Consider the following 12,430-nt stretch of genomic DNA (forward strand, 5'->3'; position numbering starts at 1 on the left):
GTTTCCTTTACAAAACTTCCCTCCCACCTGGTTCTGAGCTCCAGGAGAACCGTCCACTGCCTCCTCAACAGCGCCCCCTGGAGAAGAACTTGAGTTTAGTGCATTCACGTGGAATCTAGGCTAGAATACTCAAACATACCTGTTATTTCACTCTGCCTGGAGACAGAATTAATGTCCAACACCTGGGAGCATAACAGGCTCCTCCTCTCTCTTGACCACATGCAGTACCCCAAATTCTGTGTTCTCCTCCCCCAGGTCACATTCTCTCTTGAGCTTCTTCCTTTTCTTTACTCCATCTCTAGCCTTTATGTAGGACCTCAATCTCTTCCCAATAAACACTTCCCTCTCCAGTCTCTTTTCTCCAATCCATCTTCCATTCTGGCCACTGGAATCATATCTCCTAAATAGAGCATTCAGGTCCTTCTGGTCCATCAGGCCAGCCATGGAGTCCTGTTTTCTGTAGGACAGAGCCCAGTGAGCTGAGCAGCCAGAGCCTTTGAGGGTCAGCACCCTGACCCCCGAGTCTCCACCAGGGCTATTGTAAAGGGTGTGTTTCAGCCACAGGAACATGCTGCTGGCTGTCCCTGGCCCACAGGCACAGGACCTTCCCTCTGGCTCGCATGCTCCTTTCTAGGGCTTGAGACTTCAGACATAAGCCTTCCCGCTTTGGGAAGATGTCCTTACAGCTGCCCACTTCTAAGACTGCCAAACTCTCCTATCTAGGCTGTTACAGCAATAATCACACTTGTACACTGATAGGTTGTTAGCCCTGCCAGAAGCAGGACCACGTCCCTGTTTCACCACTTACCAACTGTGTGACCCTGAGTAGGCATTGTACACTCTCGAGCCCTCACTTTCCTCTGTTGTGTAAGATAGAGGCACAAGTTGTCCAGCATGGGTTCTGGGATACAGTAGATCAATTAGTTCCTCAGTGGGTGGAGATTATGAACCTCGAGCCACAGGAAGCTTGCAAAGGACCATCTATGATGGGATCCTAGAAGCAGAGTCTGGGAGGGACCTAGAGCTATTGCCGGCCATTTACACTTGAGTATGAACGTTGTTGTTGAAGAGAAATGGGGGAAAACCTAGGGGCACTGAAGGCTTTGCAAAAACAGAAAAAACAAAACAAAATAACCCCAAAACTTCAAGAAAAGGGGGCCGGCTTTGCAAAAATTTGCAGAAAAGAGGAGCAAGCAATTAAAGCAAGGCAGAAGCTTAGAGTCAAACTCACTCCTCCCTCTCTCTCTCTCTCTCTTTCTCTCTCAGATCTTTTGAGAAGAGATTTGACCTAGAGCCACCTACATCTAGAGTCTGCCTTTCTTGAGATCAGAGGCATTACCTACTCAACACAGTAAAAAAAAAAACAAAAACAAAACAACAAAAACAAAAAAAACACTCTACAACCACACCTCTTCCATCATAACTGAAATCCTGGCTGTAAGCATCTTAAAGCCTGGTCTGGAGTCCCTGGAGATCCAGTCTAACTCTCCCTGTCTTGAACTCAGTCCATTCTCTAAACACAGGGAGATTGGCTCACCTCCTAGGGGCTCTCTGCAACCTGGCTCTTGACAGAGCCATCCCCCATCACTGTAAACCAGCCAAAGCTACAAACTGTGGGTGCTGATCTGGAGGCAGGGACAGAGAGGGCCCTGGAAGAGGCCCTCAGTCCCCTGTGACCCTTTTGGTGAGGCTGAAATGGCTCCTGCTGCCCAGATTACAGCCTGCTGCTGTCAGGCACGCACCAAGGTCAAGGCTGTGCCTCTGCCCCAGACACAGCAATAATGGCTTGTAATGGGCTGTAAACAGGTGAGGTTTGCCTTGAAGATGTTCTTGCTACCTGGACAAGAGCAGATCCTTTCTCTTTAACCCTCTCCTGGCTTTCTATCGTGTGATTGTGTCAGAGTTCTACCAGCACAGGGGGAGCCTACTCGAAGGCCTTTGTACCTGGCACCTCACCCACCTAAGCTTCAGGACTTACCTTACACACACACACACACACACACACACACACACTTTATAAATGGAAACCCCAGGTGCAGAGAGGAATTGGCATAACTGAAATAGTTACCTAGACTTGTGTGACCTCATGACCCAATCTATGAACTCATGACCCAATCTATGAACTTCTGCTCCACAGAGAAAGCTGGGGAAGAGGAGGACAATATGCAAGCAAGTGATGCTGGAGTCTGGAGGTTCAGAGGGAAAAGTGGTCTGCATTTTACTTCTATGTGATTTTAGACCCGTTAATTAACCTCTCCGAGTTGCAATGCCCTCATTTCTAACATGGGGGTAGGATTCCAGAGCAGAGTGATTGTGTTGATTGAAAGTAATTAGGTTCATGCACTTTGTGGAACACAGGTTTTGGTAAACACTTTCCCCTTCCTGGTCCCACTTTTTGACTAAAACAGATGACCCAGGCTTCTGAGGGACATGATCTGGGCACTGGGGCTGCAGAAACCCTAACCCCAGGCTCAATCCTACTGTGGAAACTGTTGGGGACAGGAATGCTGTCTGCAAGGTGACCCTGGGCCAGGCAGGCTGGGGCTCCCTCCCTCTGCCCAAGCCCTGGACAGCAAAGCAGAAGCAGAGACAGTGAGATCATAAATAAGGCCAACGAGGAGCCATAATTCTGCCTGCACCACCCGTGTGGCCATTCCGTCACGCTTCTACCTTTAATGCAGCCACCGTCACGCCAAGGCCCAGGAGGGCAGGCAGCTCCTCTGCTGTGCTTCTGAGCCTGTTAGGGACCAGTCAGGGGTGTATGCCTGTGGGTTGGGGAGTGGCAGCTGGGTGTCATCCTGTATCATGACCAGAGAGAGGAGGGAGCCGGTACCTACTGCACACCATGCCCATATGAGGCCCAGCTCTGCTGCCACCTTCAACCCAAACATCTTTGCTGTTTTTCTGCTGTTCTAGAGACCGAACTTGGGGCCTTACTTCCGCTAGGCAAGTGCCTTAGCAATGTTCCCAGTCCCCTTTATTCTTTTACTTATTTATTTATTATGTATACAACATTTTGCCTCCATGTATGCCCACATGCCAGAAGAGGGCGCCAGATCTCAGTACAGATGGTTGTGAGCCACCATGTGGTTGCTGGGGAAGTGAACTCATGACCTCTGGAAGAGCAGCCAGTGCTCTTAACCATTGAGCCATCTCTCCAGCCCCCCCCCCTTTATTCTTTATTTTGAGACAAGGTTTCATTAACTTGCCTCGACTGACTTTGAACTCACTCTGTAGCCCAAAAAGATCTTGAACTTTCAATCCTCCTGCCTCAGCCTCCTGAGTGGGGGATGAAGGCTATGTCCTACCATGCCTGGCTTCCCTTCTCTCCATCTGACACATCCAATGTTTTATTCACCTATTCTTGCTTTCTGTCTGGCCTAAGCAGCACTTGCCCTGGCTGGACTCTTCCCAGGGTAGTTGCTCAGGCTTCTCCATTCCCAGCTGGGGTCCAACTCTTAGACGGTGCTTTGTAGTGATATTTTGCTTGTAAACTAACAAATAAAGCTTACCTAAAGATCAGAGAAGCAGAATGGCCAGGCGTTAGAGAGTTCTTACCTCTACCAATGCTCAGACCAAAGGGGCGATCCTATCTCTATCCAACCTCCTCCCGCCTTATATTCCTTGGCCCAGCTACATCACTCCTGTCTGCACCTCCCTAGTGCTGGATTAAAGGTGTGTTGTCCCAAGTGCTGGGATCACCTTTGTGTGAGCGCTGTTTCTGTTTTAGACAGGTTCAATCTCATGTAACCCAGGGTGGCCTTGAACTCACAGAGATCCGTCTGCCCCTGTCTCCTGAGTACTGGGATTAAATGTGTGTGTCACCATTGCCTGGCCTCTATGACTGACTAGTGGCTTAGCTCTGCACTCTGATCTTCAGGCGAGCTTTATTTGTTAGATTATAAACAAAATATCACAGAGAGGACACTGAGGAAAGGAAGGGAAAGGGAACCCTGGGCTTCATCTGCCTCTTTTGAAATGTCCCCTTACACTCAGACACTCAGGCACCTATGTCTGCCATTGGTGTGGCTTTGGTGCGGCCTTCTGCCCACTGGGTACACACTTCATCAAGGAGTAGCTGGGGTAAGACAGACCAGAAATCCTTCCCTGATGCAGTGGAGGGGGCATCCTCATCTCTACAACCGGGAGACTCCACGAGAAGCCTCCAGGGAGCCTGATAGGCAGTAGGGACAGCTGGCACTCCCCCCATGTCTTCTAGTGTGCCAATGAGGGGAATCTATGCTCAACTCCCTGTCCTGGAATATCTAGCTTAGGAGAGCTTTGTCCTAGGTCCAGGACTATACAACTTACCCAGTGCCTCTCCTGTGACCTCACTGACAGTGTCAGAGGAGGTCAAACACAAGTGTGCAAGGACACACTCCGTGAGATGTGTGTGGAGGCCACAGTACAAATTTCAGGAGTTGGAGTCTCTTCTTCCACCCTGTGGGTTCTGGGGTTCAAACCCTATTCACCCAGTTCAGCATCAGATACCTTCAGCAAGAATCGAGAGAGTCATGAGCGTGACAGTGACTGACACACAGTGGGTGTGTCATGAAGTTTCCAACTGAAGTCACCAGGATCGAGTGTTTGCTATCTGCAAGCTAGGAGGCAGCATTAGCCAAATCCTCTGTGGAGGGCAAAGACACCTCCAGCTCCCAGAGGACTGCTGAGGTTGGAGCAGGCCAAGTGCACTTAAGCCTCCCAGGCCGACCCTCAGTCTCATCCCTGCCTGGGTGAGCACCCTGAGAAAGGAGAGGTCAGCTTAGAGGTACGTACAGGAGAGGAACCTATGAGAGCTAGGGATGGGAGCTCTGAGGGGACTCCAGAGGCATCACCGCCAAGTCCCTGGGCCACAGATGCTGCAGAGGGCAGTTCCAGAAGGGAGGCTCATCTAGAGCAATGAATCAGAAGGAAAGAGAAGAGACGGTACAAGAAAGAGATGGAAGAGAGGAGAGAAGGGAGATGGGAGGGGGCGAGGGAAGAGCGCACCAACAGGCATGACAGTCACCATGTGAAACCTCTGGTAAAACAGAGGAAGGTTGAAGATCAGCATGTCCCCCAACCTATACATTCAAACCCTATCCCCAAAGTGATGAGGTTGGGAGGCATGGCCCTTGGAGATAATTAGGTACTCAGGGTGGAGCCCCATGCGTGGGTCTGTGCTCTCATACACAGGGAGGGGCTGTCTAGCTCTTTCAGCTATGTATGGTTGCAGCCCCAAGTTGGCAGTGTGCAATCCCCTTGCTGGAGAATGTTTGTCACTGGGGATGGACTTTGAGTTTCAAAGACTCTGTTTTCCCAGCCTCTCCCTGTTTTCTGTTTGCCGCCCCAGTTCCCTACCATGATGCATTCACCCCTCATAAGCCAAATAATCCCTTTCTTGAATAAGCTGCCTTGGTCGTGGTATTTTATCACAGCAATAGAAAAGTAACTAATACAGTGTTTAAAACCAAACGGCAGAGAGAATAGGTCCTATCTGACATGGTCTTTGTGTAGACTAAATAAATAAATTAATAAAAATATAAAATAAAACTCAGAGGGTAATTTAAAGTCTTCAATGAATTTGTTGGAAAGCAAGATGATTAGAAGCTGGGGGGGGGGATGGTGGCTCATCTGGAAAAAGATTTATGAATAAGTGTGAGGCCTGGAGTTTGGAGTCCTAGTTTACATAAAAAAAAACAAACAAAAAGAAACCGCACACATACACAGGTACACACACACACACAGGTACACACACACAACCCTAGAGCTGGAGGTGGAGACAGGAGGATCCTTGAGGCTTGCTGGCCAGCCAACCTAGCTGAACAGGTAAGCTCCAAACTCAGACAGCTTGTCTCAAAACATAAGATAGAGCGCAACTGAGGAAGACACTGGATGGTGACCTCCTCTGACTTCCATCTCCACACACCTGCACACGAACAAACTCTCTCTCTCTCTCTCTCTCTCTCTCTCTGCCTCTCTTTCACACACCACACACACACACACACACACATACACACACACACGAAAGTAAGATGGTCTAAAAATAAACTAAAATTTCAATGCAGGTTACTAGGAATAAATGAAAACAAACCCAAAGAAAATAAAAAGAACAAATTTTAAGAGATAAAAGCAAAACAGACGGGTTCAAACAGGAAACAAAACAGAGGCGATCCTACATTGTAAGGCTGTGGAAAGAAGTGAGCTCATTTCAAGTGCTTGCTCAGGAAGTGCTCTCTCCCAGGCGCTGTGCTGAATACAGCATACCGAGGAGATACCAGCAGCCCTGCCCTGGGGAGTCGCCAGCGGAAAGATGCCAGTAAACCAGCAACCAATCCACTCATTGCCCAACCACACGGAGCAGAGGCATTGTGGAGTGGGGAGGGGCTCCAGCGGTCCCCGACAGACGGTGCTGAGGCAGGCCCGCGAGCGGGATGTCAGGGTTACTCTGCTTCCCTGGCCCTGAAAACAGCCCTATCACTGCAGTTGCAAATGCAACCCACAAGACATCCTTGCGGTTTTCTGAGCGCCCCAGCATCTCCACCCTAGAGCAGGAGTTGAGGCTCAGCAAGCTCTTGAATTCGACCCTGGCTTCAGCAAGCACAGTGGGATGGGGCTTCCTGAGGCAGAGGCTGGGCTGACTGTGGAGCTGCTTGCACCACTGAGAACCAGGCAATAGGAAGGAGGGGAAGAGAGGGGTAGGGGGGTAGCAGAGGGGCGTGAGTCTGAGCATCCCCTGGGGACTGGGTGTGTGGGAGCAATCCTTGTGTTTGAACTTGGTCTCTTCTCATCACTGGCAGTTTTCAGATGGTTCTAAAGCAGTGTTCCTCTACCTTCCTAACGCTGCGATGCTTTAATACAGTTTCTCATGTTGTGGTGACCCCCAACTGTAAAACTATTTTCGTTGCTACTTCATAACTGTGATTTTGCTGGTGTTATGAATCATAATGTAAATATCTGATATGCAGATGGTCTTAGGCGACCCGTGTGAAGGGAGCATTGTGACCCACAGTAGAGAACGGCTGCTCTAAAGGATGCTGTTGCTTGGCACCTGGGAAAGCCTAATGCAGCTCCAAGAAAGGTGCTTTTTTAATGGCCTGGTATGCGTTATGTAGCTCATTCTGACCTTGGACACATGGCAATCCTCCTGCCACCGTCTCCCAAGTGCTGGTATTACGAACATGAGTGGAATACTGGTGTGAGGAGCTCGAGGCCCCAGGCAAGGTCTGAATCTGTGTCCGTCGTTTGGTGCGCCGGATGGAGACCGGGTTGCAGGCTGCCTCCCATCTAGGGGAGACTAGGGCAGCTAGCAAGAAGATCAAATGTGGGCGCCCTCTATGGAGTAGGGGTATTGGTCCGATACAGTCCTAGTCAAGCCCAAAGACCGCGGCAGGCAGATGGGCGAGGCCACTTCTGAGGCTGGAGGTGGTGGGCGTGGCCCCGACCGGAGGCTTCTGTGATCCCTGAACAGTGGGTTTTCTCTGCAGCGCAATGGGAAGCCATGGAGGATTTCAACCACTGGCAGGTCTCGGGCACCAAGAGCAGGTGAAGAAGAACTGGGCTCTGCTGGCAGCAGGCCGGGGACCCTGACTAGCAGGAAAGGGGCGACCTCATCCCCTCTCTTTCCTCTCCGGGTCCCGGGGCTGGCAACCGTTTGCTCCCGGTGAAGCCACGGCACACATCCTTCAGCGTGACATTGGAACATCACTGGGGGAGTGGAGGGTGACGGAGCACCATCCCGGGCGGTAATGGCTCCAACGCCTAGAGGAAAATGACATAAATAATGTCCCATTAGAGGCGCCGAGCTGTTCTGCCGAGTGCCTTGTTTTGCCCGCAACATGATGGTCTTCATAAACAGACTCATTTATTTTCCAGCCTTTGTTCGGGCGAGGTGGGGGCGGGGTGCCAAGGAAGGTGACCCAGCAGCGAGGGTAGCAGTGGGGACCCACTTGCTGCCCGTTCTCTGACATGGTGGCAGGGCTCACCATCCATCTGCTCAGTCTTTGGGAAAACCTTGCTTCCTTAACTGCCACTCAGTCTCTCTCAGACTCGTGGGTGGTCTGGATGCCCCTAACCTAGCCAGGTAGCCAGTGTTATGAGAGACAGCCTTGCATTCAGGTCCTGACCCGGAGGGGACCAGCATGGCCCCTCAGGTCTCATCTATTCTGTCTGATCCTCAGTTTCCTCTCGTGAAAAGAACCCTAGTGCTATCTTCCTGGCTGGTGTGAAAAGTCTCACGGGAGCATTGAGGCCACAGCGGCTTTCCTAAGCAATAGCCGGGTCTGTGTCCTCGGCTTTGTACCCGAAGGTGCAGACTATCTTCTCCAGCCTGGGTCTTGTGTGGAGCTTAGACCACAGAGGCTCTGTGAACGTGGCCTGCGACACTTGAGCCAGGAATGTGGGGCTTCTGGTTGTGCTGTGACCCTGGACACATCCCTTTCCCTCTTTGGCCTCTTTCTCTGGGAAGGAAACGAAAGGTTAAGCTGAAGAAGAGGTGGCCCCTCTCACCTCCCACTTTCAGGGTCCCCCCCCCAATCCCTATCCTTCCATATGCAGAGAGGAGCCAGGAAGAACAGGGCCTCTTGCTCTGCTGTGTGGCTTCAGGCAAGGATAGGATGTCTCTCTATCTGACGGTGTAACAGAGGAGTGAAATGACCGAATCAATGGTGCAGGCCTGAGCCACCGCAATGTGTCAGACATTGCTCATGACTGGGGATGCATCAAAGAGACCAGACACAGATTTCTGTGAGAGAGAGGGAGAAAGAGAGCTCAGCCCCAGGGTGACTGACCCAGCACTCTGGGGCGCTGGAGGGGTGGTGAGTGGCAGACACTGGCTTTGGATCTCTAGCGCTGGCATAGAAGGAGCTGGGGGCTTCTAAGCCACTGTTATTTCTATTGCTGCCTGTGTTTTCTCTGGTTAAGGGCTCAGAAGGCCCCACCCAGTGGCTCAATGCTGGCCTTATGAGGACTTGGTGGGAGGACGATGGGCAGACCCCCCATGTGGTCGAATGAACTCGTTGACCTCCTCTCAGGGAGTGATTGAAACATTTTAGTGTGAGGTCCTCAGGACACCTTGCTGTGTACTGTACTTCATAGTGGCTCAGGGTCCCTGGCTTTCCTGCAGAAGGATCCCTGTGTTATAACACATTCTATGGTGAGAAGAAGTCATAGCCCATCTCACATCAAGAGGAGAAGGCATCAACCCCACTTGTCCTCTAGGCTTTCCTCCAGAGTGGTACTGAGGCCACCATTGCGGTGTGATGGATGTACAGATCTGGTAAGTGACTAGGAGCTGAGGTGGGAAAGTGGGGTGGGGGGAGAAGCTGTGCAAAGGTCCTGGGGTAGGAGACCCTATCCGGTTCAATCCCGAAGAACCCTCAGAATCACCAGGTCAGGGCCCTGGTGCATTCATCCTTGTGAGAGACGGACAGCTAACAAGTGAACAGACAGCATTGCATTGGGCTGTGCTGGGTGTGGGAGTCGCTGAGACCTGGGAACAGAGCAGGGTGAGACTGGGCTGTGGATGCCAGCAAGGGACCCACTGAGTGAGCTCTGTGGCTGGGAGGGAGCTAGCCAGTCGTACCAAGGAGAGAGAGGCAGGGTGAGGGGGGATGCTGTTGCCAAGGCCACCAGGTGAGATGGCATTGGGGCTGGAACTTGATGAGAGAATGAACGACAGGGAGATGCAGTGCCAAGTGGGCTGGGAGGGCTCTTTGTGGGTTATTTCTGAGCGTGACAGGAAGGCACTGGCAGGCTATGTGGAGGATAATGCAATCTGATTTTACAGGAATAACAGCAAATTGGCATGGAGGCACTCAGTTCTGGGCTTAATATCCAGTTTCCATTCTTGGTGGCACACTGATGTGCTGTGTGACCATGTATGAGTCATATACCCTCTCTGAGCTGTTGGAGTCTGGACCCTGGAGAGTCACAGTAGAGAGGATGGTGAGAAACGGGAGGGAGGTGGAAATGTCAGAACCTTGTTTTTTCCTTGTGATTGGCAGTGGAGGAAAAGTTATTCTCAGTGTTGAGTAAAGCTTAATCTCATATTGCATCTTAGGATGGTTAAGTGACTAGCCCATGGTCACACAGCTCTTCCAAAATACCACTGAGAGCAGAAAGAATCCAGGCATCATCCCCAGGGTACAGTGCCACTGCTGGGGCCAGTCCTGGCTCTGGGGAGCTCCTGGCCCTGGATCCCCAGCCTTCCTCTCTATTTCCCCAACTCGATTCTGCCCTATCACCTGGACAACCTCCCTTCTTTCCTCCCAGGATGCTGGTGGTTATGGCTGACGCAGGCCCAGCAGGTACTCCTCGCTTAGCTGTCGCTGTGATGAACAGCTTCCCGTGGCCGAGCAGATAACAGTACACACACAGGTCAGGGGGGGCCCATGTAGCCCATCCATCAGGCCTGCGGCGGGCAGAGGGCCGGCACACCCTTGTGCCTGTTATCTGCCACAAATGTGTTTTCCCCCCAAGGTTAACAGCAAGAGAGACAGCTGAGCGCCTGGCATCAGCAAGGACCTGCTAAATGGCGCCAGCCAGGCCTCCTCCCTCTCCCCCCTTGTAGGCCGATGGACACTCCCCCAGTCTTTCCAGGGATGCTACCCAACCCCCTGCAACCCACACTTTCCAGCTACAAGCACCAGATCTTTGAAAGCTAAAATATGCAGAACGCTTTATTCCTTGAGAATCGGGAGACTTCTCAAAAGCGTGGAATCTGGATCCACTTAGCTGGCCTGGGTTCAAAACTAAGTCTCACTCATTCACTGTACTGGGATTACAGGCAGGTGCCACTCACAGCTTAAAATCAATCTCTTTACAGTGCTTAGGACAGTTCTGAAGCATGGTAGATATAGTTTTAAGTCCTCTCTGTCTTTCTCTCTCTCTTTATATCCGCATGTGTTCACATGCATGCGGAGGCCGGAGATCAACGTTGCTGCTGTCCTAGATCACTCTCTACCCTGTTTTCTGAGGCAGGGTCTCTCACTGAACCTAGAGCTCACCCATTTGGCTAGACTGGCTGACCAGCAAGCCCCAGGATCTCCCTGTCTCTCCATCCCCAGCAACAGGATTATTTAAAAGAAAAGTCACTCTGTCTTCTACATGGATGCTGGGATTGAACTCAGGGCCTCCTAGTTTCTTGCATAGTTTCTAACTGGCCATCTCCCTAACACTGGAGTTCTAAGTCTTGCAGGCAGAACCTTCACATTACCTCGGGACCAGAGTAGAGGATTTAGCTATTAGGAGGACTGTGGGCAGTGTCACTGGGAGTTGGTGTGAGCTCTCCAGACTCTCTCACCTCTCCCCAACTCCTTCACACATACAATGGCCAGGTTCCCGGCCTGATGCAGAGTGCTCTCTAACCCAGCAGTAGATCTGCTTCCCAGCCAGGTGGTGCTTTCCACTGAAGGTTTTGAGTATCCACTGCATAGAGCCTCACCAGCCTGGAGAGATGTTTATCTGCCTGTTCGCCCATCTGCCCATCCACCCATCTATGCATTCAATCTGTTAATCTATTCTACCATCCATCCATCCATCCATCCATCCATCCATCCATCCATCCATCCATCCACATATTCACCCACCCATGTGTCTACAAACTCACTACTCATCTATCCACCAAGTCCATGTATCTACCTACTCATTCCATCCATTCATCCACTTCATCCTTTCTTCCATGTCATCTATCCATCCATATATTCACATATATACATACATGCATGCATGCATGCATACATACATACAGTCATATGGCCAATGCATCTACTTATCCACTCATCCCTCCATGAATTCATCTGCCCATTTCCTTATCTATGCACCCAGTCCATACGTCCACATATCCCCCCAATCCACTCATCCCTGCACCCAGTCTACCCATCAGTCAGTCCACCCCATTCACCCACCCACACATCCAGCTATCCATCCAGTCTATCTGTGGTGGTTTGAATGAAAATGGCCCACAGAGACTCGTAGGGAATGGCACTATTGGGGTGTGGCCTTGTTGAAGTAGGTGTAGCATTGTTGGAGGAAATGTGTCCCAGAGTGTGGGCTTTGAGGTTTCAGAAGCTCAAACTGGGCCCAGTGGCTCCCTCTCTCTTCCTGCTCTTTTAGAACTCAGATGGAAAACTCTAAGCTACTTCTCCAGCACCATGTCTGCCTGCGCGCCACCATACTTCCTGCCATGATGATAATGGACTAAACCTCTGGAAGTATAAGCCAGCCCCAATTAAATGCTTTCCTTTATAAGAGTTGCGTGGTCATGGTGTCCATCCATAGCAATAGAAACCCTCAGACACTGTCCACAGCCACACACCCACCCATCCACTCCACTCACCCTCCGTTCACCTACTCTGTCATCCACCCACCCACTCCATCTATCTTGCTGACCACACAGCCATTCACCCATCCATTTACTCATCTGTCTCTCCATTCTGTCCAGGCATCTAAG

This window comes from Microtus pennsylvanicus, chromosome 2 (genome assembly GCF_037038515.1).
Source record: "Microtus pennsylvanicus isolate mMicPen1 chromosome 2, mMicPen1.hap1, whole genome shotgun sequence".
NCBI classification, from domain to species: domain Eukaryota; kingdom Metazoa; phylum Chordata; class Mammalia; order Rodentia; family Cricetidae; genus Microtus; species Microtus pennsylvanicus.